At 27.1% G+C, this 22,669-nt stretch overlaps 1 protein-coding gene across 3 annotated transcripts in view; it reads right to left on the bottom strand.

Annotated features, from left to right (window-relative positions):
- LOC100159811 (neuroligin-4, Y-linked-like) overlaps positions 1-22,669 on the bottom strand; it is a 516,542-nt gene extending 493,873 nt beyond the window's left edge. For all 3 annotated transcript variants that reach the window (XM_029488726.1, XM_029488724.1, XM_029488727.1), the window contains exon 1: positions 22,182-22,669. The gene's annotated coding sequence lies outside the window, so the exon portion shown is untranslated. The remainder of the gene's footprint in view (positions 1-22,181) is intronic.

Below are 22,669 nucleotides of genomic sequence, written 5' to 3'. Positions count from 1 at the left end.
TCAAAAATTCTAAGAAATACATAAGCACAGTTTATTTTTATAGTATTTTTAAGTTCAAATTTTGACGAAATTACATATTAAAAAACTAGGAATAACTATTTTAGATATTTTGTTGTGATTGTATAATATTATTTGTGGGTACTTGAAACTTCTAAAGTATACTATTATATATCTATGATAGTACCACGGTTTGTTGTTGATGTATAACGCGTTACCTAATGGATATTATGATATGATTAATTTGGAATTTATTATTGATACCTATTATAGATCAATTTTTTTTTTAATATTATAGATAAGTATACCTATAATAGGTATGTCTAATACATAGACTGACAAACCGTCTCCGCTCGGAATCGTTTTTCTTATACAGTGATATTATATCATTGAATTCAAATTTAATACTATCTATTATACAGTGACCCACTTGTAACCTACTGTACAGCAGAGCGACATCCACTTACCCACCTTTTTTTAAAAACGTTTTCCATCCCTGGCTGGAAGTAAACATCATTATTATAATACTTCGATTTTAAAAAAAACTCGGTATGCCTTTTTATTTTGTTCATGATATGATGTGTTTGAATATTAAAAAAAAGGCCATTTTCTACCTAGCTGGTTTCTTGTTCTAAGTTCAATTATATATCGTGTAAACGTGAATTTTGAAATCTGTAAGTACAAATTGAGCAAGCTTATTATTGCGACTATACGAGAACGGATTTAACTTTGCGCAACTTCTAGATGCATTATTGTACATAAAACACACTCGGTGTAGTACAACGGAAGAAAAATACAAATACAACATAAAGGGTAGGGTTCGCTTTTTGACTCTTTTTACTCACTTTACTCCTAACCCGTCTGTGCAGCTGCAGCTGAGTTCATTTTAGCTTTTGTCGTAAGTCTGATAATTTCCTGTTCGGCGACCGGTCGTCGTGGACGTTTTGACAAATATTCTCTACGAGGCGTACTATGGACGACACCATTGCAACCGGAATTGAATAAACAACAGAATAAATCAACGTCTGTGTGCGCTGCGGCTAGTGGTAGAGAGAAGTGGGAGTAAAATAAGAGTACACGATGACTTCGGTGTTTCCACGGGTAAACGACGTCTTTTGTACACAGTCTTCTTTGTCCTGGCCCCACCCCCCCCCCCCCCCCCCATCTCCCAATAGCGTAGAAATATAGTAGTAGTGGTAGTTGTAACAGCACTATAAGGAGTTATGGTGGTAGGAGTAGTAGTAGTAGTAGTAGTAGTCGTCTTTCGGGTAATTTGTAGGCAACCTAACCGCATTTCAATTCACTCTGAAGAAACCTACTAGAGCGTTGGCAAAATCGGTCCTTCGCTCGGATGCATGGGAAACGAAACGAGACGAAAAGGGGGACGCGGTCGGCCGTCCAATGACAGACGATGAAACATATTTTTATTATTTATTTATAATTTATGAAAAACGAAAAATGGCGTAATCACCGTGCATACTGCAGTCCGCAATTTGTTCACTCACAAAACTAATATTGTTTAATGTATTTAAATAATGTATAACTTAATCTTACAGCATATAATTTTTGATTGATGTTTTTTGCCAAAGGACGAATTTTACTTATGAAATTATAATACGTCATCATACAAAATCATATTATTATAATTTATATTCAAGCACACCACAAATAAAATAAAATAAATATCTTTTAGAAACGTAAGTAGGTATACCTATTGTAGGTACAGTCCATTTTACAAAATATAGAACATATTAAATGGTATAACCACCAAAATAAACGAAATATAAATATAGAATTTACATCGTTAACTTTATGGATCCGTTTTAAATATTTATAATCACTTTAGGTCCATATTATTTGATTATTGTGTCATGTGCGTAATTTAATAAAATCGTATTCAATTTTTCCGAGTGAAGCACACAATGAATAACCTTTTTTTGTCCAGCAGATTTCAATTTTCAGAAATTAAACTTTTTTACTACAAAGGTAAACAAGCAAAAAAATATTCAGATTTATAGGAAATAATTTTTTCAACTATTGACAAACATAAACCTGCACCTATAAGTACATTTTTTAAATAAACTATTACTTGTGTATAATGGACAAATTAAAATTATATTCAATACATAAATATATGTTATTTAAACCATTAATATACTGACAAAAATGACCTGGAAAACATTTTGCATAACTTTAATTGCAATTGCATAAATTCCTCAAAGCGTATTTATTCAAAATTATATTATCAAATATTTTGATACAATCCTTTCTAGTAAAAAATCACAATCAATTTATTTGTTTTAACATACTGAATATTCAAATATAATTTATAATTTAAAACTAACTACAGTACGATAATATTTTGTATTACGACCGATATGAATTTTTTAAATACAGTAAATAGGAGATTTTTTTTATAAACATGTATTTTTATTTTAAAAACAAACATCGTGGTGGTCAAGTATTCAGTTGATAGTATAAATACAGATAATAAAATACAGACCTTTCTCAATTAAAAAATTAACATTAAAATCAAATTAATATTGAAGTATAATAAAGTTGGTAAGCGGAACAGACAAATATTTCTAGGAAAAGTGTGTTAGAGAGAGGATTAAGGGATAGTTTAAAATTATTTGGAGTAGTTAAGGAGGGTATTCGAGTAGGAACTCATATAATCTACAGTTTATTTATATCATTATTAAAAACCAATTCTATAAATGATTTTAATATAATAAATAAATAATAGTACAGGTAAAGTGTAAACATCGGGTTCATACACATTTTTTTCCTGATTCTTATAATTATTATGTTTGCACTAATAGATATGGTGTAATATTAAATTTTAACCCCTCTATTGAGTATTTGAATTGTATTAACTTTCAACTGTAGAACATTAAATGGCAAACAAGTTAACAGACTTTACGTATACTATTATTAAAAGCAATGTAAAACAACATATAATTGAAAATTAACTGTGCAATTATTTAATTATTTTATGGTCATTGGGTTAAAAATACGCAATTGGGGTCAAAAGTAACATGACATAAACAGTTGTTCAACGTATCTATTTAATGTTACTTAGTACAATAACATATTTAGCCTAATAACATATTTATGTTAACAAAAACAATAATTAAAAATAACTTAACTATAGTATATAAAGAAAAAATATATATTTAATTTGACAAAAAATACATGATTTCTTTATTAAATTTAAACATTATTTATTATTAAAATTAAAGTACAGTTTGAGACAATGTAGGTAAAACAAAAAATTAGAATCTACTATTCATTTTACCAAACAATGCTATAAAAATAAAAATATGAATTAATTCACTATAAAAAAAATATATAGAGAAAATTAATTATTCAATAAAACATACCATAATTTATTTTAGCTTAAACAAAATCTTAATTATTAAACTATTGTAGAATATTGGTTGAGAAGTGTTAGTAATATAATATGTGGTCTAAATGTCAAAATGTGAAATGCATATTAAATTCAAAAAATGTATGGACAGGGTACAAACGCTGAGTGTTAAACTGTGTAAGTCACTTGTTTCGCTTTGCACACAAGCTACTTTCGTACTATTATATTAAATTAAATACATTACAGAAAATGTCTCTGAGTAAGGTTCCGCTTACTTTAATGTCTATGTGATATTTTTTACATTTTTAAGTGCCTAATAAAAAATAAAAATAAAAGTGTATAAAAAAAGATTTTTAACTAGATATTGATATAGTATATTTACTTTCCTACTATACGTCTATACCTAATGACCAATTTATAAATAACAATAAGAGTGATATTTAATCTTAATAATTAAAACTAGAAACTAATCTAATAAGAAATTAAATTTTAAAATAATGTATCAAATAATCAAATTACAAGAAAAGTTACAATGAAACCAACACTCTGTTTTAACAAAACATGTACCAATATTTTATCAGCTGTATCAATCGATTCGGCGATAAGACTTTTGGATTCAAATATAACAATTGGATAAATTAAATTCAACTTTGAGCCATATTTTCAAAATATTGGTTTCCAAACAACCCAATCATATTGAAAAATAAAAACTCAAGAAAACATTGTAAATATAAATGCACAAAATACAATATACATAGATGACGACCGTATTAATTATACAGATAATACCTCGGATAATATTTACCTATATTTACCATATGTATTTACCATTGCCGTTTCTAAACGTGTCACAAGATAATTTTTTTCTATTTCTCATACACTTATCTTTAACCAAAAAAAAAAAAAAAACATTGATTTAATATTAGTGAGTACAACTACTGGGAGCGCATGATTTATGCACGTCTATAAGTATAATGTTACTGAAGCATTGCTAAAAGGTTTAGTACTAAGTTATACGAGAAAATAAATGTGAAATAATGTTAATGAACATTAAATACATATGCATTCAAATTATATATTATGAGCTAATATACTATAACTACTTAGTTCATACATTGGACAGATTAAAACATAGTGTATACCATAATACTTTATAAAATAAATATTTGATTATTCATATTATTATTACTTTATGTCATTGTCTATATAATACAAAATTTAAAAACAATATTTTTGTCAAAATGAAACTTCTTCTTAGAATATTGATGCTATGCTGATAAACCTCAATGCTAAGAATAAATCCTTATCGTTATTCACCGTCAAGGAAGTTTGAAACTTATCAGATCAATAGCTTTATCTTTTCACTGACACGTATAGAAACTTCAAAAGCTGATCATTAATCTCCCATTAAATAATAATCAAACAAAATATTTGTATACTTTTTTAATTGAATATTTGAAGTCTATTTAGTATAAAATTAATATACGTATAGGATTATAAAACGATACTGAAAATCATATACAACAATGTAATATATTTTATTATGACTGTGCTTAAAAATTTAAAACGACTTCTAATTTTTTTAAAGTCAGACTGGGAGTAATCAATACCACTTTTATTGGTCATAGTCATTTAATTATTCAAATGTACCTATATGGATCTTGACTATATTTGTTACTAATAATTATTATTGTAACAAATCTGCAATTTCGAAGTCAATTGTTTTAACTCTATTCAATATGACGTTTAAATGCGAGTGATTTAAGATGTAAGCATAATGTTTAAAAAAAAGTACACTGGGATATGGAGCAGGTTAACACTAAACTCGACACTAAATCACTACACTAATAATGTTTTTTTTTATTATTATTATATATTTTTAAACATCGAATAGGTATGAGGGTATTATCCTGGTACAATAAATTATTATATTATTTACATTATTTAATATTATAAAAATAATATTATGACTTTTTTATCTATATAACTAGGACTTATAAAATAACGATACAACAACATAAAATTACAAAGTTATAGCTTATTTTAAAATGACCAAATAAACACGAAACTACCTCATTTGAAACAACACAATAAGGCCTCTTCGAGATTCAGAGTTTCCAAGAAATTAATGTCTAAACTTTTCATCTTGTTTTCAAGAAATCGTAAACATAGCCCACTAAATGTGAACAACTCGAATAACATCATGAACAACACTTATTAAACTTCAAGTAATTTTAGTAGTCTAGATGAGTGTGAAATTATCCTTCATAATACTGTAGCTGGTGTTTAAAATGTAAATAATATTATAAACTATTTTATCACAAACCCAAACATAATAGACACAGCATAATGTTGTTATGTCTAATATTATGTATTACACATGCATTCCGATTTATAAATTATATTTAGTGTTGAATATATCATAAGATTACATATGTATTTATATTCAGCTTGAAATAATGCATAATATGGCATAATATATTATAATACAACTTTACTATTTAATAAATAATATTTTCTCCAGTCAAAAATTTTGAAAGAAAAATTTACAAAGTTGTATAAATATATGTAAATATGTGCCTACCATAAAAGTTAAAAACAATAACATAATATCATTTGTTGTTCAAAATAATTTAAGTGATAGATAAAAAAAATGGTGTGACAATTATAATTACGTCATAACCAACTAGGTAATTCATTAGGGCAGAATATAAAACTAAAAGAAAGACGCAATTCCAAGTATATCCTCGACCGTAGATGGCAAAGACTTAAGGTTTTTTTCTCTTTTATTTGCCAATTGGACTTTTCGGTTTTATGCTAGTATTTACGTACAATAGACGTACTACCTACTTTGGTGGTTTCACTGTAATTTTCCGCCTTACATCGCAGCGTACACTCACCTAATTGCAAACCATCCACAAGGATAGAAGCTTAACTTATACACTATAAAATAGCCATTTCCATTAGGCCTTATGTTACTTTGGCCAAACGACAATAATTACTATTATAACAACGGACCACTCGAAGAAGCTTTGAAGATCGTGTAAAAACTGGATCAACATTCAATCACCTAGTTTGGATCTCCCGGAGCCTCCGGGGTATATTTAATAATTAATAACTAATAACTAATAACACACACACACACACACACTGTATGTCCATTATTGCTATTAATTTATTGTAAACGGGCGCTCTTGGTTGTATAATAAGTGTTGAAGTCGACAAGAAATCTATGCAATTTGTAGGACGCACGTGTCGAGAAAAATAAAAAAATATCATGAGTACAATATCCCATCATTCGTATTCCGAAAACCATTTTATTGCACGTATGATTACACAGATTTTGAAGAATGTGTGGCCCGTTTTCAAAAAAAAAGTGTATCATTCCGACGGAGCTCGAGGGCGTACGTTTATATAACATGATACCATAATTTACTTGTATTATATATTTATATATATATATTTATGTCTGTTTTCATATGGATTATTGATGAGAAATCCTTATTGCAAATAAATGGATAGCGCCGTGGTGGTGACTGATGTACATACATAATTTACGAATTATTACGAGAGGGAGCAGAATATCGTACAAAGATCTCATGCCGAAACTCGTGCGGGACGTGTAAATCCAACAATGTACTATGAAGAAAAATTAAAATTTAAACCATCGATATAATAATATATTACATACAATTTTAAAGTGCCAATACATTTTTGAAACGTTATTTGTTTATGAACAAAATGAGAATGACGTGTTGCACTTATAATACGTGTGTAACAGACTGTAGTAACATAATCTCATTTAAACAAATCATTATCGTAACCATTATTGTGACCAAAACCATATACATATACCTAGGACTATACCGCATATTATCATGTGTACAATATATTGGATGCGTGACCGACGCTAATTGCACCGCAATAATCAATCACAGAAATACGATCAGTAATTGAATCGTTTGTGTGTGTGTTTGGTATTGAATATACATAATATATATATATATATATATATATATATATATATATATACACCTATACATGTTATAATGTACCGGAGCGTTACTTATTCGGTCGTTTATATGGTATACGGTCCAGGGCAGTGCGAGAAGTGTCTAATGAAGCAAACGAAGAGAACACAGCGAATATTCGCAACGTTAATACGCGCGTAAACTATGAATTATTAATGTCCATAAGGTTCCAACTATGAAAACTATCCGACTGGATGCTACTGGACTTAAAACGCACCACTGTATAGTGTATATTGTATAATGCATATAGCGTGGTAATGGCAACGAACATTCAGAATCTATTTACATGGGTTCCCACTGTTTTTCATATCATTATAGGCCCACTACGTTGAATACGGACACGCAGCGAGTCTGCGGGTCTGAAATCGTATTTTAAATAAAACTTTTGCACAACCTCGCGATCCCCGTGTCGTCACCCACGTGCTGGCCGTGTATATAAAACGCCGACAGAAATATATTCCAATATTATAAGTCTACTACACGTAAAAAAAGCGCCTTAACAGGGTTCGCGCAGTGTCCATTGCATAAAAACCTAATCGATTTGTTTTCAGTTTTCTTATTATGTTCAGCACATGACATCTTCAATAAATCCCAATATCGTCCTTAATCCCAGTTGTTTTTCTGCTGTGAGATACATGAGCTAACGGGGCTCAAATAATTTTCTAACATAGTATTATATTGTGTACATAGTATATGATAATGTGTGCCGACGCTATACCAACCGTTTCCACCGTCCTAACGACTTGTTTATGATGCAGATAACTAGAATTTAAAACTCTCAAAGTAAATGTTACAAACAAGAACAGTTTCTAACACTTGCGTTAGATATTTGTTTGAAATAAACATAGAAACTTGTGTAATTAGTTGATCAACGATGATAATCGTCCTTAAATTTGGATGATGAATGTTAGTTTAATAACGATCAAATATATCATCATTCTGCAGTGAATCAAACGAATCTTATTTCGGTCTAACAACGTTGTTTTAATATAAAAATAGTTCTTAAAAAATATAATAACTTAAAAAACATTCGACAGTCTGTAAAAAAAGTATAATAAAATAAAATCTGTAAAAAGTAGAACAAATGTAGGTAGTAGTTGATATTAACATATTATTAAATAGGTAAGTACAAAAAAATATGTAAAACAAATTCAATCAAATATCAAGGTTCTCCGGGAACCGAAGTCTGGTTTGCATGGGATTATATTCGTACATTTAGAAGTTCCAATTGATATGTTAGAAACTTTAAATTACATTCATAAAATAATTCAATACATTAATTTATTTTTAATAGAAGGAAAATAACTAACATTTTACAATATTATAAATCAATTTTCAAATAAAATTGTTATTTCAATAACAGTACCTATAATTATACTCATAAATTACACATAATGACACGTCATTTTAATATTATAATTCTTCAATTTATTTGTTAGTAAAAAAAAAACAATTTTATTAAAAATTAGTTATTTTGTAATTTAAAAAAAAATTCATAGGTAGGTACTTGATAATTCATTTTTTTCAGGAATCTCAAATTAAATAAAATTAATAAATACATTTTATGACTGAAATTTTTAATGTCTAAAATATTATATTTTTTATTTGTTGTTAACATTGTTCCATTTTCCCTGAAGCACAATGAAAATCATAGAAACACAATCACCACGTAGGAATTTTTAAAATGAAGTAAAACTATTGAACATTCTTCCAAGACGTAATCAAAATCATATTAGCACACATAACGAATGTAGACAGATGGTGTGGAATTTTAAATGACGCCAGCAAGTGTGTACAGACTTTGATCGAAGTGTTGTTTGGTATGTTATAGTTATGGTATCCGAACATGCGTGAAAATCAAATGTAAACACTAGAAAGAAAATTTGAAAAGTATGAACGTAATCTGTTTATTAAACAAGGTATGTTTATGTTATAAACAACATCAACTAGTAACAAAATAAACATTTACAATCATATTATACAGATTACACAAATCACCATTCAACAAGCGTGCTCATCCCTATTTTTTTCCTTTAATAATTTAAATTCTAATTTTTGGAATTTTTAAATAATATACTTAAAGTCCATATTTTTTATTTCTTTAGATTTTTTATAGTACCTAAGAAGTGTCCTGTGATGATTCAATCGCCATTGGATTCTTATTTGAAGAACAGAAATTTATACCTCTACAAGATAATCGAAAAATCTTAAAGTTTTAAAATCTGGTCATATTTATGTTTGAAAATTACAAAAGTTAAATTTTTATTAACTACAATATTGATGATATGTATAATGGTAGTGAATTTGCTTGGAGAATCACTGAACATAAGTGCATATAGAAATTAACATTCAAAAACATAAATGATAAACGTAAATAGGTACAACCAAATATCGTCCCAACTCCCAAAACTTGAAAAAATATCAGTTACATAATGTTTTTTGTGATTTAATGTTTTAACCCAGTATTATTGTACCTATACCAATTGTATAATATAAATTTTCTATATTAAAAGTAAAAAAAAGATATTAGTTTAGCTTAAACGATGAATAATAAAGAAAATATTATATTATACAATTTTAATAATATAATTTAGTACCATAAAATAACTAAAAAATTGAACGTTAGTTGGCAATAATATATCTATTATCCTTTACATATTATATTATACTGACTAGTCTAAACTGTAAACATTGAGACAATTATTAATTTAATTCAAATATATTCAGTCCCAAACATTTAAGTATACAAAATTATAAGCCAATCGATCATCCTTTTAAAAATAAATACATATTATAAGTAGGTATACTTCTTGAAACTTCTATGTTATATATCCAGTTATAATAGTTTGTATTGTAAATATTTGTCACAAATTTAGTTTACCATGAAACTTTACACATTTTAAATATTCTTAAGATTATTTTTAGAAAATATCTAATAATCAACCTTTATTACCAAATATATTTAATATATATAATAATTGAAAATATACTTAGTATCTCTTAACCTACTAATCTATATATTATTAGCCCAAAAAATGATTTTCGTAATATTATGATGAATTCTTTAAATAATTATCATAAATTCGTATAACAACGTTTTATTCAATTATTTTCCAATAGGTAATATATTGAATAAAATAATCACTACAATAATATTTTTAACAACGTTTTATTTTACTAATATGCGTATTAGGTAGACACCTAATAATTATAAATTACAAAATGCAGTGCGTCATAATAATAAGTAAGTACTCCAACAAAACAAATGTATTTCATAATAACATTTAGTGGTAACACAAAATTAATAAATATTCAAAATAAATAGTGCCCATTCTAATATCAGATCAAAGATAGTTAACCTGGAAAAAACATCAGAACAAATATTTAATTAGACAAAATAATAATTATACGATACTCCTGAAATTCAGTTTTTTTTTTCTAATAACATTATATAAAAGAACTGTTATAGAAGACTCATTCCAATTATCTCTAAAAGTCAGTACAGTTGAACTATATATTTTTCAAGCCAATATTGGTCTATGAAAAACCTTATTTATATTGTTTGAGAAACTAATGATTAAACTGAAACAGGATATCAAGTTTAGGTGGATGAATAAATATTATTACACACACTTGTACGATAATAAAATTGAGCAAAATTGGTTTTTCCATAAACAAAATGGTGTCAACTATAGTAGGACAGCTGATAATATATTGAATTTATTCGAATCACATTATCCAAACAATATGAGCATCAGTACGCATACATTTACCATCATCTTAAGATAGGTTTTATGAAAAACAGGCGAAAGTGTGAAGACAAATATTATCATTTATGGACCACAATTTAGGTTAGTTCCGTGGAGCAATTTCCAATTTAGCTTTATCCAGAGTCTAGCTAATCGCTGCTCGCTAGTGTCCTGTTACTCACTAACCATTTAAGAGATTTTTCAAACAAACGGAACCCCTTGTAGATATATTTCATGTTTTTTTATCAGATATCTAAAATATAAGATTTTTTATTCTAACGAATTTGTGTAAGAACAATTTGTGCGAATATACTTTAGCGTACGTCGGGTATAAAATTCTAGGGTATCGGCTATACAAGACACTGGGGGATGTTTTCAAACAAATTTTTATGATAACCCTATTATTTCATATAATGTAAATATATATATATATATATATATGTACGTACAATCATTAATATATCACGTTAAAACAAATGTATTTATTCTTGTGAATTTTTGACGAACAAATCAATAGCTACTGTAAAATGTAGTAGGTACCTACCTACAGTTTTATCATAAAACTATATCTATTATATTAAAGGTTACAGCTAAATATAACTTCGGGGAATATTTCTCAGAATTAAAATTGCTTACATAGTATTGCTAGATATGATTAATGATTATATATAGTAGTCAAAATGTTCAATAATAAATTATTTAATTTATTGTTATATATTCTCAATATATTCGAATAAATCTTAAAGTAGTTAACTACATTTTTTTTTTTAATTCAATAAATTAAAAAAATTATCTTGTTTATATAATAATCATATAATTTTTATTCTAAACTAACCACATCAATAGATGGGTCAGCGTGTTTAGTAATGAAGAAAAAATAAATTAGTAGGTATAGTACAATATTAATAAGTATTTCATCATGATAAATTAAAAATAAAAAACACTTTACAAACAATTTCTATAAAATAGAAGATGTTGTTTATGGCATTTAAGTTTATAATAAAGAAACTCATTTACTTAACTCTAATTAAAACACTCGAAAATTATTCTTTAATTAAACTTGCTATTTAACGAAGAATTGGTAAATCCCGTTAACTAAAACACTAATCTAATTAAATATCGTACTAAAATGTCCATGTTTTAATTGTCGTGTTGGTATTAAGAGAAAAAGGCGCGTGGTTAACATTATAGCCAACGGAAATTCAGCTAAAAATGAACACCACAGGTCGTGAGATCGTAAGCAAAGTAAAATAATCCTTTTTAAGATACTATAAAATCCACCAGATTAAGATAGTTATAAATGAACCCTCCCCTTGTTCTCTCCCGTTTCTTACTATCGGTCTCTAAAGGATTCAGTCCATATTGAAACTATAATATTTACGCCGTTCGAATATGAAGCGTTCAATATAGTAATCCTTTAAGTGTCCATACAAAGTACGCATCATTTTCACATAACCCTTCAAAAAACATTAGAAATAATCTATGAATAATTATTTTAAACATAGGAAGACGTTTACTTGATACGTAGTTGTAAAGATATTATTGTTGACAAAGGGTTTCGTGAAATAATCTTCGGTTCAGTAACAATTAGTTACGGTTAGTTATATTCTTTTTTTAATTATTTTTATTACTCGAGTCGTAAATCAACTGTATGACATCGTATGCGATATGCAATAAAAACCAATCAAATATTAAATTTGTTTTAAATTTAATTATAACAAATCAATCTCTACAATACAATATTATATTTGAAACATATTAATTAAATCAGGTACCTATTTGCAACACACAGTATGGAATTTAGAGACAAAAAACCGAGCAAAAAACATTACATTTTTTAAAAAATGCAATAAAATTAATAACTAATTATGGGTATCAAAATTGAATTTGAAGTAACATAGCAATTTAATTAGTTAATAATCTATATAACATTTAATATACTATAATTAGAAGATTAAAAAAAATGTATGGTAACCCATAACAAAATGCAATTCAAAATAAATACACTCGACAACAGGAGATCACTGTTTAAAATCAGTGTCTTATTATTTTACTTTTAATCAATCAAATCTAACCTAACCTCCTCTACGAATTTCACCACTACATTTGCAATATCTAATAAAATAAAATATTGACAAACTGAACTACAACTACATATTTAGCGAGTATATCGAGCAATGTGATAAATCACATATTATGACGTCCTATATGCAGCAGGGACTGCCAAAACCTGCATTTATCCAATTGTTATTAGTATGGGCAAATGGGCTGCAGTTGTTGCGTTGGCATTAAGACACAAATGAAAATATAATACGGTGAAGATTTCGGTATCGCACATTGGGTAGGATTCTCTATTCATATAAGTGTATAACTAAAGGTAGTTAAACGCCTTCGCTTGTCAAAAGCTCCCGAGATTGTAGTTTGTACACAGGTAGGTAGAGTATATATGAACACGCGCGCATACAAATAATATAGGTATATACGCAGAAATCCTTTGCCTTTATTGTAAAATTATCCACGAAGCACAGAACAGACAAACCGGATATCAAACCCTTGTTGTGGCTGGCTATTACCTAGGTTCCTGTAATTAACAGAAATTATTATATTTTCCCTCGTTTGGCGTTGGATTTCTGCGAAACGCATTGGCCTAGTATATTATATTGTTCGAGCCAACGGTCTTCCCCCCCCCCCTCAGCTCCGGCTACCATCGATCACGGGGTTGTGTTATAGGACACCCTAAACGTTTTTGGCAAAGTTAATCCTGGAACATTTTAACGACCAATTTAATTGGTGGCACGTGCGCTCTAAGTAATCAAAACACATTGATAACTTCCGTCATCCAACAAACCCATAACGTATAAATGTAATATTTACAGGATAAAAAAAATACAACAAATTTTAATACTTTAATAATATTATTAAAGCATAAATAATTTGGAAATGTATAATATAGTTTCAAGTCTATCTACAGAAATATCACAATATATAATATTTATAATTATATTCTAAGTCAAAACCATTAACCAATCTTAACCTATTACCTATTCTATAATCTTAAAAGTCAAAACATTTTAAAACATTAGGATGAAATAGATTTACATACTCATACTTAATGAGTCAATGAAGTACAGTTATAAAGATGTATGGTGTAGAAAGTAATAAATAAATAATTGTTTAGCAGTCTAAAATAACTAACAATGTTCATGAACATCAGAAAAACGTTGACTTTTTATAGTATACGTCTCATACTCCAATGCTAAAATATTAGTTATTGACATATTTCTTAAAATTTCATAATTATATTGAACTTTGTAATATAACTAAAAGAAAGTATATACTATATATTATACTTTATCATATAGCATATGCATATAATATTAAGGTGCGATTAAAAGACAAATTGTCATACTCTGAACTATAACATATATTTGCCATAAATTATTTCTTTGCATAGATACTGAATAAGTAGTTCACATTTTATTCAAGTTATTTATATTGTAAATCTATATATTTAAATACCAAGCAATAGAGAAGAGAACGAATTGTCACGAATTAATCTGTTCAACAAGTTTATATATATAAGTACTTAAAACGTGATTAAAAGGATGTAATTATTATTTATTTTTCATGTGATAGTTATATAATTTTAGAAACAGCAAATCAATAATTGAAGACAATTAAATCTATAAAATATTAAGTTCAACCAGCCAATAAATGAGCACAAGTCATATTTATCTTATGAGATTTAATTATATAACTTTTAACTGTATTTTTAACTTTCATATATTTGTGGTGACTACATTAAACAGGGATGCAATGAAATGATGAAGTAGGTATTAAAGTTTAAAGATAAGGTCAAAATAAAAGAGAACTTGTATACATTATGTTTTCATAAAACTGTAAAGTGTATATTATATGGACCCATTATAATTATTAATAACTATAATTACCAATCAGGTAATTATAGTATCAGTAACAACTTAAAAATGTTCTATATTATAAATAAAATTAAAGAAGAAATATTTATTCCAAATGAGATATCAAGGTGTTGGTATATAGTTTTCATAAGTATATTACACAATAAGGTTTAGGTGCTATGAATGTTGTATTTCATACAAAATATAGAAATAAAAACATCTATAGTTTATATTTTAAAACAAAATGTATTAAAGATATTAATACATTTTCGGTCTCTTGCTGGTTATGTATATCTAATCTTGAAATCAATACGGCATAATGCCATACAACATTTACGTATTGTATAATCCAATTTAACAATACAAGTCTGCTAAGTCAAGATACTTTTAAATCAATTCTCAAAGTATACAAAAAAAATTTTACTTTCTCATCTAATTCTCTACTCTCTATTTGTAAAATAAAACATTTTTGATATATTTTATTTGTTTTTTTTTTTTTTTACTGTTCATACACTACGGCAACCTACTTTGACTGCAAATGGCCATTATATGTGTTCATGTCATCAACATTGTTTGTAGATGTTGTCACACAACCGGAAAGGAGTAATTTCCACTTAAAACTCGCTAAGATTATGACGATAACATCGCATATATACCTAGTCACTGAACCACCCTTCCACCATTCAAATATTTAACGCCAAGACTCTCATCAAACTCTCAAGTTGTACGTTATTATTAAAACAAATACTCCCAAACCCAATTATACCTTAAACTCGTGAGGTAAACTTTCAAGGATTTCGTCTAATCGAAGCATTTGTATCAAAGCGTTCGTTAAAACTCGATCAATATACTACTTCAGCACCTCAGTTCCACCGGCGCTTAGATTGTACAATGCATATTATATAATGTACATAACATTTATGTTTTATTGATTTTAATACATGAAACAAGCAACATTTATTACAACTAATATACATTTCTTTCTGATCTGGAGCTCTAAACACGGGCTTATGGATTTTTAATAACATTTCACTACCTATCACAATTTTAATGTTGGAGTGTTTTTGAAAAAAAAGGTAATGGCTGTTCCGTGCATAATTACTTATAAAGGTTACGTGCATTTACAATAGTAGAGTGCAGCTAAGCGTTAAAAAATTCCAATGTAAAAGTGAAGGAGAAACCCTATATGTATAATGCACAGTTTCAGATAGAAACCTGTCATTACTTCAAGATTAAACGTTTCGTTGCGTACAATGAAAGCCACTCGACTTGGATGAGGGCCATTAGCAAGAAATGGATATTGAATGAATTCAAAGGTCACCTTTTAATGGTAAATGAACACCCACGGAACACAGGTTTAAAGTTATTGTAAAGTAAAAACAAATTTGCATGGACAAATATTATAAAACGTGTCAAATACATAATAATATAGTTTTACAATGATAATAATATTATATTATAATATAACACTTATTCTAGATATGCAGTGCATCATAGACCTACTGAATTGATTTCATTTTTAATTTCTGTTATTTTCAGCACATTATTTTTTTATAAAATGTAATGCCATGCTTCGTACATGTACCTATTTCAAACAATTCAATAGCATTTAACACTAAATAATCACAAATATCATACACAATTTTGTATACAATTGTCCAGAATATATATCTAATTTATCTATTTAATACCTACATGTTATAAACTGATTTCACCCTATAACATGAGTATCCAAAACCTATATTATATTGAAAATATGATCCTGAGTAAGATTAGTAAGAACAAAATATATTATCTTTGTTAATATAGAAATTGCAACCGAGGCTAAAATACGTACCTATTTAATTATAATTGCTCAAATACATCACAATAATACTATTTTTATATATTTTATAAGACAAGATAACTAGTTGCCATCTATACGAGTTTCTGTGAGCAAAATTGCTATATAGGTACCTACATTTATATGTTAGCGTAAAATGTTAATGTTGATGAAAATAATATTTCAAATAAAAAATTCGTAATCACAAATATTCTAAATAAGCCACCTACAAATTTGAATCATTTTGAAAATATGTGTTTCGTAAAAAACATAAAAATACTTTATTTAGATACTAATGAAACTTCACTGATTGAAGTTTATACATTTTTATAAAACGTCAAATAAAAATATTTATTTTTAAGTAGGTACTTTTAAATTGTTAATACTGATAAAAAAACACAACTTTAATTTTGAGATACAAAAAACATTTTTAATTTCATTCTATGAATAAGAACACTTTTCTAAAAATACGAATGTTTAAAAAAAAAAAAGGTAAAAATCTTCTTTGTGAAATTAGATTTTTCACCAAAATATTTTTTTTGCATTAAATAGTTACTTCAAAGAATTAACTGAGTACATATTAAGTAGATGTATAAGGTTGTATATTTTATATAGGTAGGTGCCTATAATATTTAATATAAGTTATATAGGTATTATAATCATTATATGAACACCGTGACGTCGATAATATTACTCCAATATCTTACTCAATAATACTAATAAAGTGATTTTCAACACGTAAAATAAGAATATTAAATGAATTTTATTTTTTAATGCACCGCCGTAATTACTCGATAGTGCTGCATTATTATATACCTACTTTTAACTTTATTAATTATCTAACGATTTGGAACTCTTTTTTTAAACAAGTACAATTTCATTATTCAAGAGACACAAATGAAAGTATAAGTATAACGTACCTCTATAGTTTACACAGGTAAAGTTAAGCAAAAGTTAAAAGTTTTAGATTCTGAAACCACAACGCTATAACAAACGCCATCAGCGTAGTGTAGGATTTCAATTTTAGACAGTCACCGCTGTAATTAAACTGTAGTTTTACAAAATGAAATCCAAGAATTCAATTTCAATGAAGTCTTAAATATACTTATATACCTATAGGCTATTAATATTGTACATTTTTTTTGTATAGAACCCTAACCTAACCAAACATATAATGCAAATAAAGTTAGCCCAGGCTTTTTAGGAAAAATAAAGATAATATATTAATCTCGACATTTAAATTAATCACTTATTCTTCTTTTAATTCATAAATGAATATTAAAAAATACATCATATGTTTACTTATGAAATAAAAAAACAATTAATACATAACCTACACATTTTTAGCAACAAAATCAGAGTTTTTACACTCAAAATTGTTACTATCAGAAGTAATTCACATCAGAAGTATTAATAACTCACTAATATTATCACATAAAACACTAAATAATAGCGTAAAATACCTACTGTGTTATAAAAATTTAGCAGTATCAAATGTAGAAGTCTGAGTATTATAAGTTATAATAAGATTTTGGATAAGAGTTTTGAAACAAATTAAAAGACAAGTTCAATAAAAAAATAATTATCTATAGAGTAAAATATATTTTATTTTCTTGTATTTTATAAATGTATACAGTTTGAAAGTAGGTACCGTAATGTATATACCTAGCAAATTAAATTATTTTAATTAAAACTAAATTTGACTCAGATTTTCACTATTTTACCTCAAATTTTTAACATCTACTGTTATATTTTTTCGTGATAGAAATTTAATTTATATACATAAATTAATTTTGCGTAGTTCTGATGAAAAATAAATTAAGATAATTTAGCTTTTTTAATAGTATAAGTATTTAAATTATACTAAACTGGTAATACTTTTTTCTTTATGTTTTATTATTTTGTTTTTTGTGCATCTGTCGTCATCTTTTTGAGCAGTAAAAATGATTTGATTTTGAACTACGAAGGAGGGATCTGGTAGCGAATTAGATCTAGTTGGTATTTTAAGGGGTCAAAAGTAGAAAATTCACAATATATTTCAAAATAAACAGTAAAACTTAAAAAAAAAATTACTTAAAACCAGGGCTCGAAAACGTTTATATAACGTTATACTTGTCAAAAAACGATTGAAAAATATAACAGAAAACAAAACGGTAAACAGTAAACGATAATATTAAATTATCACTAAACAAAACGATGCGATGAACGACAGTTTTAATAAAACATAAAACGAAACGAAACATGAAAACGAAAAAAATAGTAAAACAGTAAGCGAAAATAAAACGTTATATAACAATAAATATAACGTTTTCATAATACATTATTACCTACGTATTATGTTATAATAATATTATAATATAATAAATATTGATATTTATTATTTATAGACGATTTCAGCAATAATTCCACTAATCTCTAATGGCATTCCATGGTTTATTTAATTTTAAATTTGTGTCTGGTTGATGGTTATATTGTGTTGCTATGTTAGTATATTTAGGGCCGTTCTTACAATGTACGGTAAAGTGTCGGTTAACGCTAACCGACTGATAACAGATTTTTTTAACGGCAGAATTTGGCCGGTTAAGTGTCGGTTAATTTTAACCGGACATTGTAAGAACGACCCTTAAGGAATTAATCGGAATAATAGTTAAGATTATAATTCATAAAACAAAAATAGTATTAACAACTTACAAAAATTATGAGTAAAATATTAAAATACCCCATGTTATTCCACGTGGAGTAACGTTATTTTTATTTATTGATAAATATATTATCTATTGAATAGTATCTACAATATTAAATTGATTCCGGCGCGCAAAGATGTTCGTGATTTTAATTTTTAACGTTTTGCCGTTTTAGATTATTTCATATTTACTGTTTCACAACTCGCGAGTGTGAGTAGTTTTAGTTTTTATATACGTTAATATCGATTTGCAAAATGCCAAGAACAAAATCTAACCCAGTTGGTCGTATGTTCTTTCAATATAATTTAAATACAAACGAAATTACCTGTTAAGTTCCAAATTGTAAGAATCCTGAGAGAACAGGTAATCATTCTTATTTATAAATAAGAATTGTAAAATTTAATACTAGATTATGTTATAATTTTCAATAGTATTAAATAATAAATACTTATGTAAATGTAAAAATGAATAACGTTTTAATTTTCAATAACGACAAACAGAATATTTGAATAACGTTTAAATTACTAATAACGATAAACGCATAACATGTGTAACGTTTTAATTCTGTATAACGATTAACTCAAAACATGTATAACGTTTTAAATCTAAATAACGATAAACGCAAAAATTTTGTAACGTTTTAATTGTAAATAACGTTAAACGGAATTTTTTTTTCAAATTCGAGCCGTACTTAAAACAGCAATATATCTTAATACCAGTTTTTGACTAAATTGGTTTGTTATTTTACTGTAATTTGAAATTAACCAAGGTGTTCACCTATTAATTTTATAATATAAGCATGTTCAATTTCTAGACAATAGATGTTCAACTTTTTTAGTTTATTCGATTTATGTTGATTTATATTTTTCTAAGTCAAAAAGGTTGAAAACTGAATGCTAGATTCATCATAAGTTTTTCTTAAGGGAATTTTAAAAGTTTTGCAAAAAGCAAACTTATTTTTTATAACCATTTTATGTTCAAATATTCAAACGATTTTGTTATTTGGTTTTAATTCAAAAAATCTTAAACATAGATACATACGAGTCCAATTGATATTATTCAAGGTAACTTAAATATTCAATAATCCAACCAAAGTTCATAAGAACAATAAAAATAAATAAAACTTCAATTTACATTTTAAGCTTAATTGTAATATTTTCATTAATTACACAATTACTGATGAATGTGTTATGTATACAACGTATAATGAACATATTACGAAATTCATTATCAAATTAAATAAGCAGGGCTGTTATTATAATATGTCATCCAACAATTCACCTTCATGAGAGCCTCGCGAGTGTATAAGTCAAAAAATGAAAAGGTTATACACTTTGTTTTGTTTTATTTATACAATAAATGGTTATTATTTTCATTATTTTTATAGCTAACTTACAGTTAAGGTACCAATTTCCCTTAAGTGCCATAAAATCATAAAATCCTACTTTAAAAAAGATATACTCCTAGAATATTATTACTAAATTCATATTATATAAATCTACTTAGTTTATACTATCGTCCAATATAAAATAAAAACGATTTAATAAAATAAATTCTGACGAACTATATGGTCCATAGAGCATATTTATTTTTTTTACTTTAAATATTTTTAAAGTAAGGTACCCTGCTAAAATAAACCTGCTTGATATTATTATAATAAAGTACGTTTGTATATTTTTTTATTTCTTGATATCATAGGTTTAGTTTCTGGTAAAAACTTTTGTCATTATTAACTTATGACAATTATAGGAGCCAAATCAAAATGATAATAAAAATATCATGAACTTTCTCAAAAAAAAGTAAATAAAAACCCCGATAAAAACCCTAATATAACAATTTTTATACATTCGAATTATTTTTAGCATATTTACTAAGAAAGATAATTATATGACTGATGGTCGCATAGCCAATAATAATTATAAAATTGATCTATAAGTGTCCTAGATTTTTTTTTAAATACTTTGAAGTCCTGCACATTACCACTTTTTTTTAGATTATTTGTCATGTATTTAATCTAGGTACGATATTCAACAATTTATCTACTATATGGTTTTGATGTGGATACGAAGTACCTACTCATAAAAAACTTATCTACATCGGTGTATTTTAGACGAATTACAAAATTAGTTGAAAATGTTTGTTCTGTAACAGTTCACAATAATTGAAAGCCCATTTTGAAAAAGTTTTTTAAAGTATTTGAATACTTTTGGAAAGTATTCGTATTTATATTCGCATTTTTCAAAGTACATTTAGAAACGTATAAGCAATATATTTTGTAATCGAATACCTAGCTTTTAAAAGTATTTTTACAGTAGATATTTTACTAATGTCATATTATTAATAATTAATAACTGATAATACAGGTACTATGCAAATACGTTAGTTTTTGTTGTCCCGTTCAACGTTGGGTACCTAAGCTAACTTTATGATTTTAGGTACCTACCTCCTACCCAAAGGGTTAAAACCGCATAATTTCATGTAAAAGCACATTTTAATAAACTAATAGGTAATAATAATTAGCATGATCTCATATAATAATATTACACCTATGTGCAGTATTTATGTATATTATTAAATCGTAATAAAACGTTTTGACTTAAAAATCACTTACGGGCGACGAATAGTTTATCCAAAGTTCGCGACGACCAATACCGATAACGCGTGAAAAACACACCCTCAGTATTAATTATTATTTTCGTCAAAGCATAAACAAATTATTGTTGAAGGTAGTCTCATACGAGCCGATAATATTACTGTCGGTACTACTGTGCGTTAACTTCAAAAAAAAACACGGAACGATATAAAAAAAAATTTTAAAAACACAACCGATACGGCCGGACGTATCCTGCTGGTATATTTGCACTGATATCGACAGTCAGAAATCGCACTGCGAAACGCCACGGAGACGACTACGAAAACGATTTACCGAAAACCGACACGGAACACGCGAAACGACGTGAGATATTTTGTTATCGTCGATATTATTGTTATGATATCCGTGAAATATTGTTCGAGGAAAGCGTCGGGCGGAGGACGATCGGAACGCGAAACGAACGACACGCGACCGCACACAAGACTGAAATCGGTCCACGAAACTAT

The sequence above is a fragment of the Acyrthosiphon pisum genome, chromosome A1, assembly GCF_005508785.2.
Source record: "Acyrthosiphon pisum isolate AL4f chromosome A1, pea_aphid_22Mar2018_4r6ur, whole genome shotgun sequence".
Taxonomy (NCBI): Eukaryota; Metazoa; Arthropoda; class Insecta; order Hemiptera; family Aphididae; genus Acyrthosiphon; species Acyrthosiphon pisum.
The sequence above is the reverse complement of the archived record's forward strand: the minus strand, read 5'-3'. Positions and strand labels throughout refer to the sequence as shown.